This window comes from Talpa occidentalis, unplaced genomic scaffold (assembly GCF_014898055.3).
Source record: "Talpa occidentalis isolate TD23 unplaced genomic scaffold, MPIMG_talOcc4v2.1, whole genome shotgun sequence".
Taxonomy (NCBI): Eukaryota; Metazoa; Chordata; class Mammalia; order Eulipotyphla; family Talpidae; genus Talpa; species Talpa occidentalis.
Genome location: NW_026555331.1, coordinates 63,402,486 through 63,415,337, shown reverse-complemented (window position 1 = coordinate 63,415,337; position 12,852 = coordinate 63,402,486).

Sequence of the window (12,852 nt, the reverse complement as noted above, 5' to 3'; positions counted from 1 at the left end):
CCAAAGTGTTCTTTTTCATCAAGAAAGAGCAGTATCTGGAAACACAATCCACGTGGTTGAACAAGTTTTCATGACACTTGAGAAACATCTGGGAGAAATACCACTTCCAGAAACTAAAAATTCAGTAAAATCTATTGTGTCATTAAGAAGCTGTTCCAAGAGCTGGACATTATAAGCAGTCACCTGTTAGTAAGAGATTTGGGCAACTCTTAGGTCAGAGGGGATCTGGGGTCATGTATTTGGTGAAGAATTCCTGAGTATCATCACTTCCCAGAGAGAGGTAAGGTATATACTTAAAAATATTATAGATGTTCATCAAGTCTTATTATTAGAGAAATACAAATCAAAATAACAATGAGTTATCACCTCACACCTATTAGAATGACTATTATTCAAAAGACAAGACACAACTAGTGTTAGAGAGGATTTGGAACAAAGGGAAACTGTGTACTCTGTTGGTGGAGTGTAAATTGGTATAGCCATTATGGAAAACTGAGAGAAGATTCCTCAAAAAAATTAAAATTAGAAATCCCAAAGAATTCATTTATCCCAGTTCTGGGCATTCAGCTGAAGAATACAGAAATTTATTTAAAGAGGTATATGCACCCCCATCTTCACTGAAGTACTATTTACAACAGCCAAGAGTTATAAACAACCTAAATTCCTTTCAACAGGTGATTGGATAAAGAAGTTGTGGTATATAAACACAATGGAATACTATTCAGCTATAAAAAAGAAAATAAATCCTGCTATGTGCAATAGCATTGATAGACATAGAGAATATTATGTTTAACAAAATAATTATGACAGAAAAAGGAAAATATCATGTGATTTCCTGATAAGTGGTTCATAAAGAGACAAAACAAACCAATGGCAAAACAAACAAATGACAAAATAAGCAAAACAAACAAATGACAAAATGAACAAATAAAGCAAATAAAAAATAAACTTTAGACTATAAGACCAAATTAGTGGTTATCTAGCGGGAAGGGAGAAAGAAAAGAAGTAAATGAGTAAAGGAGTCAATGATACATTGAAGGAGGCAATTAAACCTTTGATGGTGGAGGCCTCCCGGGAAGCGTCCCCGGTGGCGCAGTGGTTGAGCGCCGCACAGTGAAGCTGTCTGCAGCACCGGTTCAATTCCCCGCTGGCCCGAGAGGACCCCACATGGCACAGCAGGCTTCTCCTGCCTCGCTCGCTGCTCCCCTCAGCAGTATCTTTGGTCCATCTGCCTGTTCTGTTCCCCGCTCTGGCTCTGCTGAATTCTTTCACCCTCCCACACTTCTGACCAGTACCCCAGTTCTTGTATAAAATAAGTAAATAAATCTTTTAAAAAATAAACATTTAGTGATGAACTTAATGTAATATATGCATATGTTTATTTACAAGATACCTACATGAACCTATAAAATTGTATAATTTAATGTTACTTTAGTGAAAAATAAAAAACAAAAAAGAAAAAAAATTTCTGTTCTGTGTAAAGTCAAGAGTGAACTGTTTTTATAACTATTTAGTTCTATAAAATTAATATTGAGAAGCTTCTTTGAAAATTGACATGAAACTACCACTAAAAAAATAATTTGTCAGTAAATATTTCCCCCATTTCATGTTATAGTTTAGAACCCTAAGAAAATAAATTATAATGTAAGTATGCATAATTGAAATATGCATATAATGGAATGGTGGCAAGACATAGTATTGGGAAAAATGGGAATATGAGCATCATTCCCATTTGTACTTTGTAAGCCTCTTTCACTTTTACGCTGCTATTTTTCACTACTATTTTTTTCCTAGTAAGTTGTAAGTACTGGAGCTCATAATGTTGAATTGCATATCACTTTTCCACAATTATCAGTAAAAACTTACAAATATAAAAAAAGAGTAAAAGCATTTAATATGATTTCCTGAGTGACCAAAACACTATTTGGAGATTGGATATTTGCTTGTTTTTCTTCTGATAACACGCACTCCTGTAAGCCCTCCATATCAGTTTACTAGTTGTCATCTAGACTGCCAGTTATAATCTGTGATGCCTTTTCCTACTGTCAGTGATTGGTAAGATGTGATACTGCATAATAACCTCAGTTTTATTAAGCTAGTTTCATGTGGTTATGCTCAAGGCATCCCCAAAAGAATGAAATAATCCATTGAAAGTACTGTGTTCAAGGACACACTGCAACCAGGGCCATTCATGCTCCTGTCACTTAGGTAGGCACGCAGGGTCCTATGCTTGCTTTAATGGCATACAGTTGCCATCTTGAAACTCTATTTTTGAAAACAGACCCTTCCACTACATTTGCATTTTGCATTGATCCTGCAAGTTATGTAGCTGGTCCTGTCTGTGAATCCTTACTAAGCATTTTGGAGTCCTTTGAAAGTAAGTAAAAGAGTGAGAAGGCTGCTGAGAATCAGGCTTCAAGCACACACAGACATGCCCAGGCACATTCACTTACCGAGAAAAAATTCATCAATCAGACCCTCCAGGATTGAAAACCAACCAATCATTGCTTAGCTAACTTTTTACCTGATTTGACTGTTACTGTACCAGCGGGGACTTGACTAACATGTAGCCTAATATGTATAATGGGCCACCAATCAGAAACTTGATTGATTTTTATCCTTAATTTGCACAGCTGCCAAGAGTGAGAACCATCCTGCCTTTTCATTATGGGTATAAATCTGGTCTCATGCAGGCAACTGGGAACATTATACAAAGACTTCTTGATTCAAGTTTTTCCTTGGTACAGTCATAATAAAACTCTAAATAAATGCTCATATTTTGGTTCAACCAGATCTTCTTTCCTGGCTGTCTTCTTACTCCAGACACTGTAAATATCATAGAAGTTTCAATTTGTGACTGCTTCCTTAAAGCTCACCTGTTAGAATGTGGAGTGAATGGACCTCCCTGGTGGCGTAAGGGGTGAAGCACAGAGCTGTGAAGCTATCAGCAGTCTCTGCAGCACGAGTTCAATCCCCAGCCAGCCTGGGAGCTACCCACATGGCCCAGAAGACCTCTCCTGACTTATCCCCTGCTCCCCTCAGCAGTGTATTTCAGTCAGTCTGCCTGTTCTGGTGACCTCTCACTGACCACCCCTTCCCACACCTCTGGTCTGTACCCCAGTTCTTGTATGCATAAATAAATAAATCTTGGGGAAAATAAAGAATGTGGAGTGAAATAAATCTTGTCTCTCCAGAGTCAGTGCAGGACTGTGATGTTATATGCTGTGATGTTATATGACTGGGACCCAAGGAATTTGCTGAAGTCAAAGTAAACTGACACTGATGGGCATTCCATTCAACAAATATTTATGTAAGTCTTAATGTTTCTAAACTAGTTCACTGGAGGATAATTAAGTTTCTGATTTGGATTCATTACCACACTATGCTGACCATTGCTTTTTATCTGAATTTGCACCTATTTGGTAAAAAACAGAGATGTATTTGGAATATAGATCTTTAGATAGTGTAGCAAAGGAAGATGTGAACTATTTGCAGTCCAGACATTTGCTAATTTTTCCAGTGAGACTGAGCTGTTATTTTGGATGGAGAGTCATTTTGGGCTCAAATTTATGCAAGAATAGAAAGCAAGCTTTTTTATGTTTATCATCTCTGAGTAGGGATATTACAAACTCTTCTAAACCACAGAATACATGAAACTTAAGCCTAGATATTTTCAAAATGACCCTTTTCTTTCTACCTGTTTTTGTCTTCAGCTCCCATAAGATACATTAACTTAACTCCTGTGACTTCCTCTTCACCCTGGGGGACATGGACAGAATGTTCTGGGGAGTGCCATGTGCATTTGCAATTCTATGGAATACCCAATGGACACTGGGTGGTTGGTGCAGGGACCGCACATTGAGAACCACTTGTTTTTAGGGCTCAGTGTGGTATTTGCTGATAAAATCTTCAAGCCTCAGGTCAGGTGATCCCCAAACTCAAAGGGTTTGCAATTCCACTCTGGCCCTGCCAATATCTACTCCAAGTCCTTCAGATCCTTCTATCAAAAGAGATAAAAATGCCATTCATAAGGTAGATCACAGTCTGGTATTTGTGACCATGATGTCCCATAACAAGATACCTCCAAATAAAGTGCCAGCTCTTGTCTGGGTCCTAGAATACAATTAAAGAAATGAGTGTTTTAAGGACAAGGGCTCACCTTTTATCACATTCCAATGCAGACAGAGTAGGAGGAGAAAGATAGTCTCCAAAGTAAAGGGACAGCCTCCTAAGCTCTTACTTCCTGAGACTTGAGAAGTGACGTTGCTGGCAATATCTGTTACTCCTTTTGTTTTCTTTTAGAATGGAGCTGGGAAGAGTGTGAGGAACATGCTTCCTGGTCAGAATTCCTTTTCTTCAGAGAGGGGTAAAAAGGGAGAATAAAAATTGGAATTTATCTTTGGATCTATCTTATTGGGTGAAGTTGGGAGGCACCGTGTGTGTGTTATGCACACAATAAGGGGTATGATCTACGCTCTTGTATGTGAGGATGGCAGGTGGATGTTATCCTTGCCAGATAAGTCAGATCCTAGCAACCTTTAATTACATCTTTTCTTCTGAGCCCTCCCTTTCATCCATGTTTAAATTCATTTTTAGCAGCTTTGCTCTGACTTAGAGCACTTTAATCTTGTTATTTTACCTTTTTCACTAACCAGATGGGTAGTCAGGAGCCTACCCCCTCTTAAGTAGCTTATATATGTATATACACACCTTGCTCTTGTTAAGCACAAATCTCCATTCTAGAATAATATCTGAGCAGCATTAAGACACAAATCAAAATGCACACAGTGTTGTTCAAAAATCCTAGATTCTTTATAAATTTGCTTTTAGATTATGACATTTTCAATCCACCTACTAAAGATTTCAATAGCTGCACAGTGTATCCAAGGGGTAAGTACAAAAAGCAAGAAGCAGTCAAATAAATAATTTGCTTATGTATCATTTTTATCCTGTGTTTTTTTTTTTCCTGGAAAATAAAGAGATGTTTATTGTACAAACATAGGATGACCTGAATGACTCCTTTGCCACCTTCTGAACCCTTAGTAATGAGATCATTCTAAAGACACTGCAACAGCAAACATAAAGACCAATTTTCAAAAGTTAAAAAAAAAAAGCAGGGAAAATTCCATCTATAGTGTTTTTACTAAATAAGAAATTCTCTTAAATTTCCTCATTCAAGAATGATTTCCTCTCTCCTTTATCCCTGAGGGTATTTTCTCTGGCTATAATATCTGTAGCTAACATTTCTTTTCTTTTAGTACTTGAAAAGTGCTTAGCCACTACCTTTTGGCCTCCATGGTTTGGAGAGCGACAAGATCACTCTCATCTGTACTGGTGTCTCTGAATAATGAGTCATTTCTCCCTGGCTACTTTTGAGATTCTTTCTTTGTATTTAGTTTTCAAAAGCTTAATTACAATAGTATGATGTTGCTTGATGTGGATTTCTTTGGAAAAATCCTGTTGAGAATTCTAAGTGTCATATGTATATATATTCTGGGACTCTGATGATAACAGCGTTAGTTTTTTTTTTTTAAGATTTATTTATTAATGCATACAAGAACAGGGGTACAGTCCAGATGTGTGGGAGAGTGAGAGGATTCACCACAGACAGAGCAGGGAACAGAACAGGCAGACTGACTGAAATACACTGCTGAGGGGAGCAGCAGACGAGGCATGAGAGGTCTGATGCGCCATGTGGGCTGCTCCCTGGCCGGCCGGGGATCAAGCTCGAGCTGCAGAGGCTGCAGATATCTTCATAGTGCGGTGCTTAACCCCTTGCACCACCAGGGAGGCCCAATAGTGTTCTTTTGTTATTGTTCTTTTGTTTCTTGAAACAGTTCATTTTTATTTATTCTGCTTTCTCTCTGTTGTTCAGAGTGATGTGTCTTTGAGTTCACTGATTTTACTCTGTCATCTATTTCACTTCATTATTGAACTACTCCAAAAAGTTTTTATTTGGGTTATTTGTTTTTTTTAGTTCTCTATTCAGTTCTTTGTTATAATTTTAATTTCTTTGATGAGAATTTCTACTTTTCACTTGTTTCAGAAGAATTTATAGTCAGTGTGAAGTATATTTATGATACTGCTTTAAAATCCGTGTCATCTAATTGCAGAATTTGATCATCTCTATTGATCATTGTCTATTGATCATTGTGTCTCACTCTTACTGTGATTTTACTGGTTATTTATGTGACATTTGGTTTTTCATAGCATACAGGAAAGTCTGGATGTTACATTAGGCAGTCTGACTCTTATTTAATGTTAATTCTTGGCAGGCTGTACCACTGTTATGGTATAACCGAAAGGTTAAGTAGGTGTATATTTTCAGCTTCATGCTGGGCCCCACTGTTAACATCACTGCAGAAATGGAACAGATTCACAATACTAATTGCCAACAGGCCAGATAAGAGGTAAGTTGGTTCCCTCTCAGCTCCATTGACACGTCCCAGATAGTCATGGAACAACGACTCACACCACTATTGCCTCCAAATGAGGGTATAAGATCTACTCCCCACTGGGCCTGCTGGTTCTAGGGAAGAAAGTAGTGAAGGTTGAAATACAGTAGTTGCAGTGTCTGTTTAGCTGCACTGACACAGAAGAAGGGAGTCAGGCAGGGGAATCAGCAGAGTGCCCACTAGCCTTGACTCCCTCTACTCCCCTCTGCTTCAATACCAGGCAATGTGAGAATCACTGCCATGGGGCTCTGCTGATTATGGGTGGGGAAACTTGGAGAGGTAGTTCTGGTTAGCCCTGACTTACACCACCTTGTCAGTCTTCTTGAGGCTCAGTTGCTGATGGATACCACTGACACCAACCTGCCTGCTTCTGCCAAAAGGGTGGAAGACCCTGTGGCCAACAGGTCCTGCAGGCATATTACCCCAGCAGGGGCATCAGATTGTTGTTACCTGCTTTCCCAGGGAGGGGTTTGGAGGATCAGTTCCTAGCTATGATATCGACAAGTAGGGGAATTAGGATGTACCCTCTGATTTCATGGGGCTAGAGAGTTGTATGGAAGACCAACTTTTCACCAGGTGCTACTTAAAAGATGTTGGGCTTTCATTGGTGTTTGACTGGAGTAGGGTGATTATATATTGGTCACCTTAGTAAGTGCTTGAGGTTTCATAACAAGATACCATAGATCACATGGCTCAAACAACAAAATCAAGTGTTTTGTTTTGTTTTTAACCAATCTGGAGATGGAAAGGTCAAGATCAAGTTTTTGGAAGGGATTTTCCCCGTTTGCAAGATAGATACTTTTTTATGGAGTCCTCTCATGACATCTCTCTCTCCATGTGTACGCAGGAAAACAAAACAAAACATTTGTGACACAATAAGAAGACATTCTTTATGTGCCAGAAACTTAGCCCTGCTGGATCTTTGATCTTAGACTTTCCAGCTTCCATGTCTATGAGAAAATAAATTTCTGTTTCAGCCGCACTGTCTGTGTGGCTCACAGAGATAAGCCAGAGGTAACTAACACAGATTTTGGACTCTGAAGTAGAGTGGTGCTATAACAAATACCCTATGATATAGGATTACTAAGAGCTGGGAAATAAAAGGGAGGCTGAGAGAATTTTGAGGTGCATGCTAGAAAAACTTTAGATTGCCTTGAAAGAACCGTTAACAGAAATACAGGTATTAGAAATATGGGTTAGCAGAAATATAGGAAATTTTGACTCAAAAAGAAAGAGGACTGCAGAGAAAACCTTCATTTTCTTAGCAAATATATATACACTCATGTACTCATTATTGCTAGAACTAAGAATATAAAGTTGAGTCTCAGATAGAAATGAGGAACAGGTCATGTTGCATTGGGAAACACCACACTGATAAAGAAACAGGAGTTGTGGAGCAGGCCACATAATGCAGGATGCTGCTGAAGAGCAACATCTGGGCCTTTTTATTGACATACAGCATCAGTTGTAAGGGGGAGGAGAAAAAGGAAAGGAGAAGGAGATTAAAGAAAAGGGAAGAATGTAGAATATCAGGGATTGTGAGTCTGCCCTCCAGGCACTTCTTATTTGCTTGATGACTTGGTATTGTCATTGAGATCATGCCCATGATTTTATTTATTTATTTATTTATTTTAAATCTTATTTATTTTTTACATCATTTTTCATTTTTGCACAACGTATGTATTTTCATCTTGGTTATAGTCCCCATACAATTCCCACCCCGCCTTGTTTTGATCCTACTCCCTCCTCCCCCCACTGTAGTATGTCTCTGGTTTATAGTTGCTTGTTGATTTTGATTTTTACTTTATTATAATTAGTCTTTTTCCTGGTCCCTTATTTCGGTTTTCTAAATTCCTGCTATGAGTGAGACCATCTGGTATTTTTCTTTTTCTTTCTGGCTTATTTCGCTGAGCATGATCCCTTCTAGCTCCATCCATGTTGCTGCAAATTGCATGAGTTTATATTTTTTGATTGCTGAGTAACATTCCATTGTGTATATGTGCCATGTGGAATATTACTCAGCAACCCAGCCATGGTTTTAATCTTATCAACAAAGTGTTCCACTGATCAGCTTCTTGGTTCCTTTGTTATACATGGGTCCTCGTCCCCCAGGTATTCCTGGTCATACCTTGTGATGCATAGCCTTCCCAATGTGATCCAGCTTTGTGCTCTTGTTTGATTTGAAAGGCACCTTGCAAGGTTGGGCTCCTATACCTAACTGAACAGGTCATTTTGACCTTGCTTAGGATTTAAACTATAGGTAACAAAATGGTGGCTGACAGGCCTCTTAGAAGTAGCAGACCCACAAGGTCATTGAAAACTGAAGGCACGGTGAACCTTGTTATGAAATGGCAAAGAATTAGTGCAATTTTGTGTTACTGTGTTGTGGAAGTTTGAACTTGTACGTGGTGAAATTGGATACTTAGGAAAGATTTCTAAGAAAAGTATTAGGGCAATGAGTTTTGTGTTCTAACTACTTACAATAAGATGCAAGAAAAGGGAAATAAACTGAAGAAGACATTATTAGGCAGAAATAAATCAGCACTTTAAGATTTAGAAAATTCTCAGCTTGACAAATTATAAAAATTTGAGAATAAGGAGAAAAGGAGAATACTAAAAGTGCTGCAGGACTATCACTCAAGAAAAGCCTGTAGCATTACATCAGCAGAAACTGCCAATTTTGATTAAAGGGTAATGGCAGAGGATTAAATGAAGGAAAATTGTTGGACTTCTTGAATTTTATGGGTGGAATTGTTGACCTAGTCACTATTCTTCAAGAATAGGGAAGAATGACCTCAAACCAATTGAGGCTCATTAGGCATCATTAGAGCTGCCACTCCCACCACTGTGATTTCAAAAGTTGGACCATCATCACAGTTTCAACATTTCTTTGAGCCTCTTGGGAGAGGCCTTCACACTACATATTGCCCAAAGGTCTTTTATTGTTGTCAGGGCACCCATTTCTAGCCAAAGAAACAGACTTTCCTTAGAGCTTTTTTTTTTTTTTTTTTTTTGGTCTGTGCCTTTGGTGGTTCTGGGTTGGAGGTTCCCTAATGCCCTGGGATGTATGGGAGTCAATAAGGAAGCCAGCAGACTAAATTCTGTCTCCTTTCTCAAACCCAATATCCTGACACAGTCCACATTCATCTTTCTACTTTTAACAGACTTGTTTGTTATTGTGTTATGACCAAAGTTTTTAGCTGGTTGAAGTTTTTAGTTGGTTTTCATGTTGTAAAAATCTCAATTGACTTCAGATTTTATCTGAAAGAGACTTCCTTATGCTATTGATGGAAATGTCTATTTTTGCATATCATGAGATGAAAATGGATTAATATAAGGCACACATATTAGACTTTCTTAAGGTGTTAGGAAAAAAAAACTATTTATTTATGTATTATTGAGATTTTTAGTTCGTGTGGTTAGTTGAAGACTTATTGAAGGAGCACCTCCACATTGACCAGAATGGGAAGTTTTTATAGTCTTTGGTAGACCAGGAAATGTATAACCTTTTAGATTATAGGGAAAAAATGATTACAAATCTATAGAAATTTCCAGCATGCATATGCCTTTTTGAATGTTACTTTTATTTCTCCTCTAATTGGTTTATTTGCTTTCATCCCAGAGTAATACTATTTGATCATTATCTCTTTAGTGGTTATTGTTGTCGCTGAGAGCAAGAATTTTTATCTATAACTATTACCTCAATATCTCCTTCAATATATTTTATTTCAGCTAGTTAGAAGATAGGATAAAAAAGAAGGCAATAGTAAAGTTGCAAATAGAACTTACTTGCTTTTATTTCATTGCTCTCTAGTAATATTTTTGTCACACTAACATTCACGGGAAAAGAAAAGATTGTATTTCTTTGAGGATATTTTTGTATATATGTGACTTTCTACACACACATGTTTGTATATAATGTTCAATATATGAAATTCACAACTGAAACAGGATTTCATCATTCAGACCATAATCACAAAACTAATTTAAATTCGGGGAATGACACCCAAATTTAGAAGGCAAGCACCAATAGGAAATATTAGCTGCTTTAGTGTTTCATGCAAAGCAGAAATCAAAATAATACTGACTGGACAGAACACAAAGTCCCTTTCTGCTCTCATTAGAGACTTACAGATGAGACTCAAACTAACAAAAAAGAATATTTGGGAAGAAAAATCATTACTTCTTTATTCTGAGAGCTATTTTCTTATTGCTTTATGAGTGAGCTATCTCATTTTGAAATTAAATGTTTACATTCTTAGGTTTTCATGTTGCAAAAATCTCAGTTGATTTTGGATTTTATCTGAAAGAGATTTCCTTATGCTCCTGTGATGGAAATGTCTGTTTTTGCATATCATGATATGAAAATGAACTAATATAAGTCACACATATTAGATTTTCTTAGGGTATTAGGGGAAAAAAACACTGTTCATTTATTTATTTATTATGGAGCTGGAATGAAAATGGTGTAAGCTGAAGTTGGAGGGCTCCTGTGCCCAGAATGACTTTATACTATTAAATCACTTTGTCTTTGGTGAATGGCTATGAGGATCTGTCCATAATTAAGTGGATTTATAAGAAAATAGTTTTTTCAGTGTGATCAGCTAGTCAGATCACCTGCACTTTCCTCTAAAATAATTTTGCCTTTGATGGAACATCCCCCCCCTCTTTTTTTTCAGGAGTTGAAGGAGATGATACATTATTATAATCCTGGTTGCACTATAATTCCAAGTGATTTTGTCACCCAAATATAAAGTATAGCAAACTAACCCATCAAAAATGATAGTGCTATATATCTTCATATAGTTATTAAAAACATAATGCATTAGCAATACAAAACATGAGGAGCATCAGTGAGTGAATTATGAGTACATATGGCTAAGCAATTTAGTTGTCTACATATGAATATCCAGCTTACCACGTCTTAGCCCCGTGACCTTAGGCAATTCTTCACTTTCTTTTTGTTTTAATACATGAAATTTATTTTTCCCCTGTCACCATCTCTTGTCTCCTCTTGTTCCTTTCTCATCCCCTCACTCCTAACTTCAGAACCCTCAGCATGTTTGCTAATGTCCTATTTTTTCATAGCATTTTGCATTATTGAATTGATTGTAACATGAAAGTCCAATATTGTTTTTATTGTTTTGACTTGTTTTGTTGCGTGTCATTTTTCAAATTCTCTCCATTTTTTCAAAATGGCTGAATTTCATCTTTTCTTTTGGCTATATAATATTCCATATCTTTTTGATCCTTTCATTCATTGATGGCAACTTAAACTGTTTCCATATCCTGGCTATTGTAAATAATGTCATAGTAAATATTGTAGGACATATGGGATTTTTGTTAGTTATTTCATATTCTGTAGATATATAACCTTGGTTGGGATTGCCTGGTTGGATGGTATTTCTATATTTATTTTTTTAAGATAAATCCAGATTGATTACCTAATCACTGATTTTACCAGGTCAAATTCCCACCAATAATGTAATAGGATTCTTTTTTTGTTCACACTCTCTCCTATATTTGTTGTTGGGAGTCTTTTTGATAAGTGCCACTCTCACAGGTGTGAGGTAGTATCTCACTGGATTTGACAATGAACATTTTTCCATATGTCTTCTGTATATCCTATTTAATGAATTGTCTATTCATAGCTGCTGCCCATTTGTTAATATTTTTTGGTTTTATTTTGCTGAATTATATGAGTTTTTAATACATCTTGGATATTAAATATTTGTCAATTATATGTAAATATTTTTACCCATTCCTGGTAGGGTGCCTGTTTAATCATGGATTTTCTTTTGATGTATAGAAGCTATTAACTTGAGATTATCACAATTGTTTTTTTTTATCTTAATCTCCTTGCCATAGGGGTTGAGTAACCAAAGATATCTTTATTGTTGATGTCCTGAGATATATTGCCAAAGTTTTCTTCTATATATTTTATTGTTGCAGGTTTTATATCTATATCGTTAATCCACTTGGAATTTATTTCTTGTGTAAGGTGAATTCTTTACTTTCTAGAAACTTTAACTTTCTTACTTATGAAATGGAAAAGTTCCTACTCACTAGGAAATTGTTCTCATTCCTAGCTGCACACGAAAATCATGTTGACCACTTCAGAGAATACAGAGACCAGACTTCCCTGTCCCATGATTTGAATTTCCTTGTTTGGGGTGACACTCAGTAACTGATATGCTTCATTCTCTCCACTCCCAGGGGGGATTCTAATGCTCTGCTAAATTTAAGAACCACTGTCCAAAACAGCACAACTCTAAGGATGGTGTAAGGAGAGGTCTAACAATGAGTAAGTAGAATTAGTTTTACCAGGGAGCTTGTTAGAAATGTGGACTCCCAGGCTCTACCCCAGACTATTAAAGCAGAACCAGCATTTTAAAAA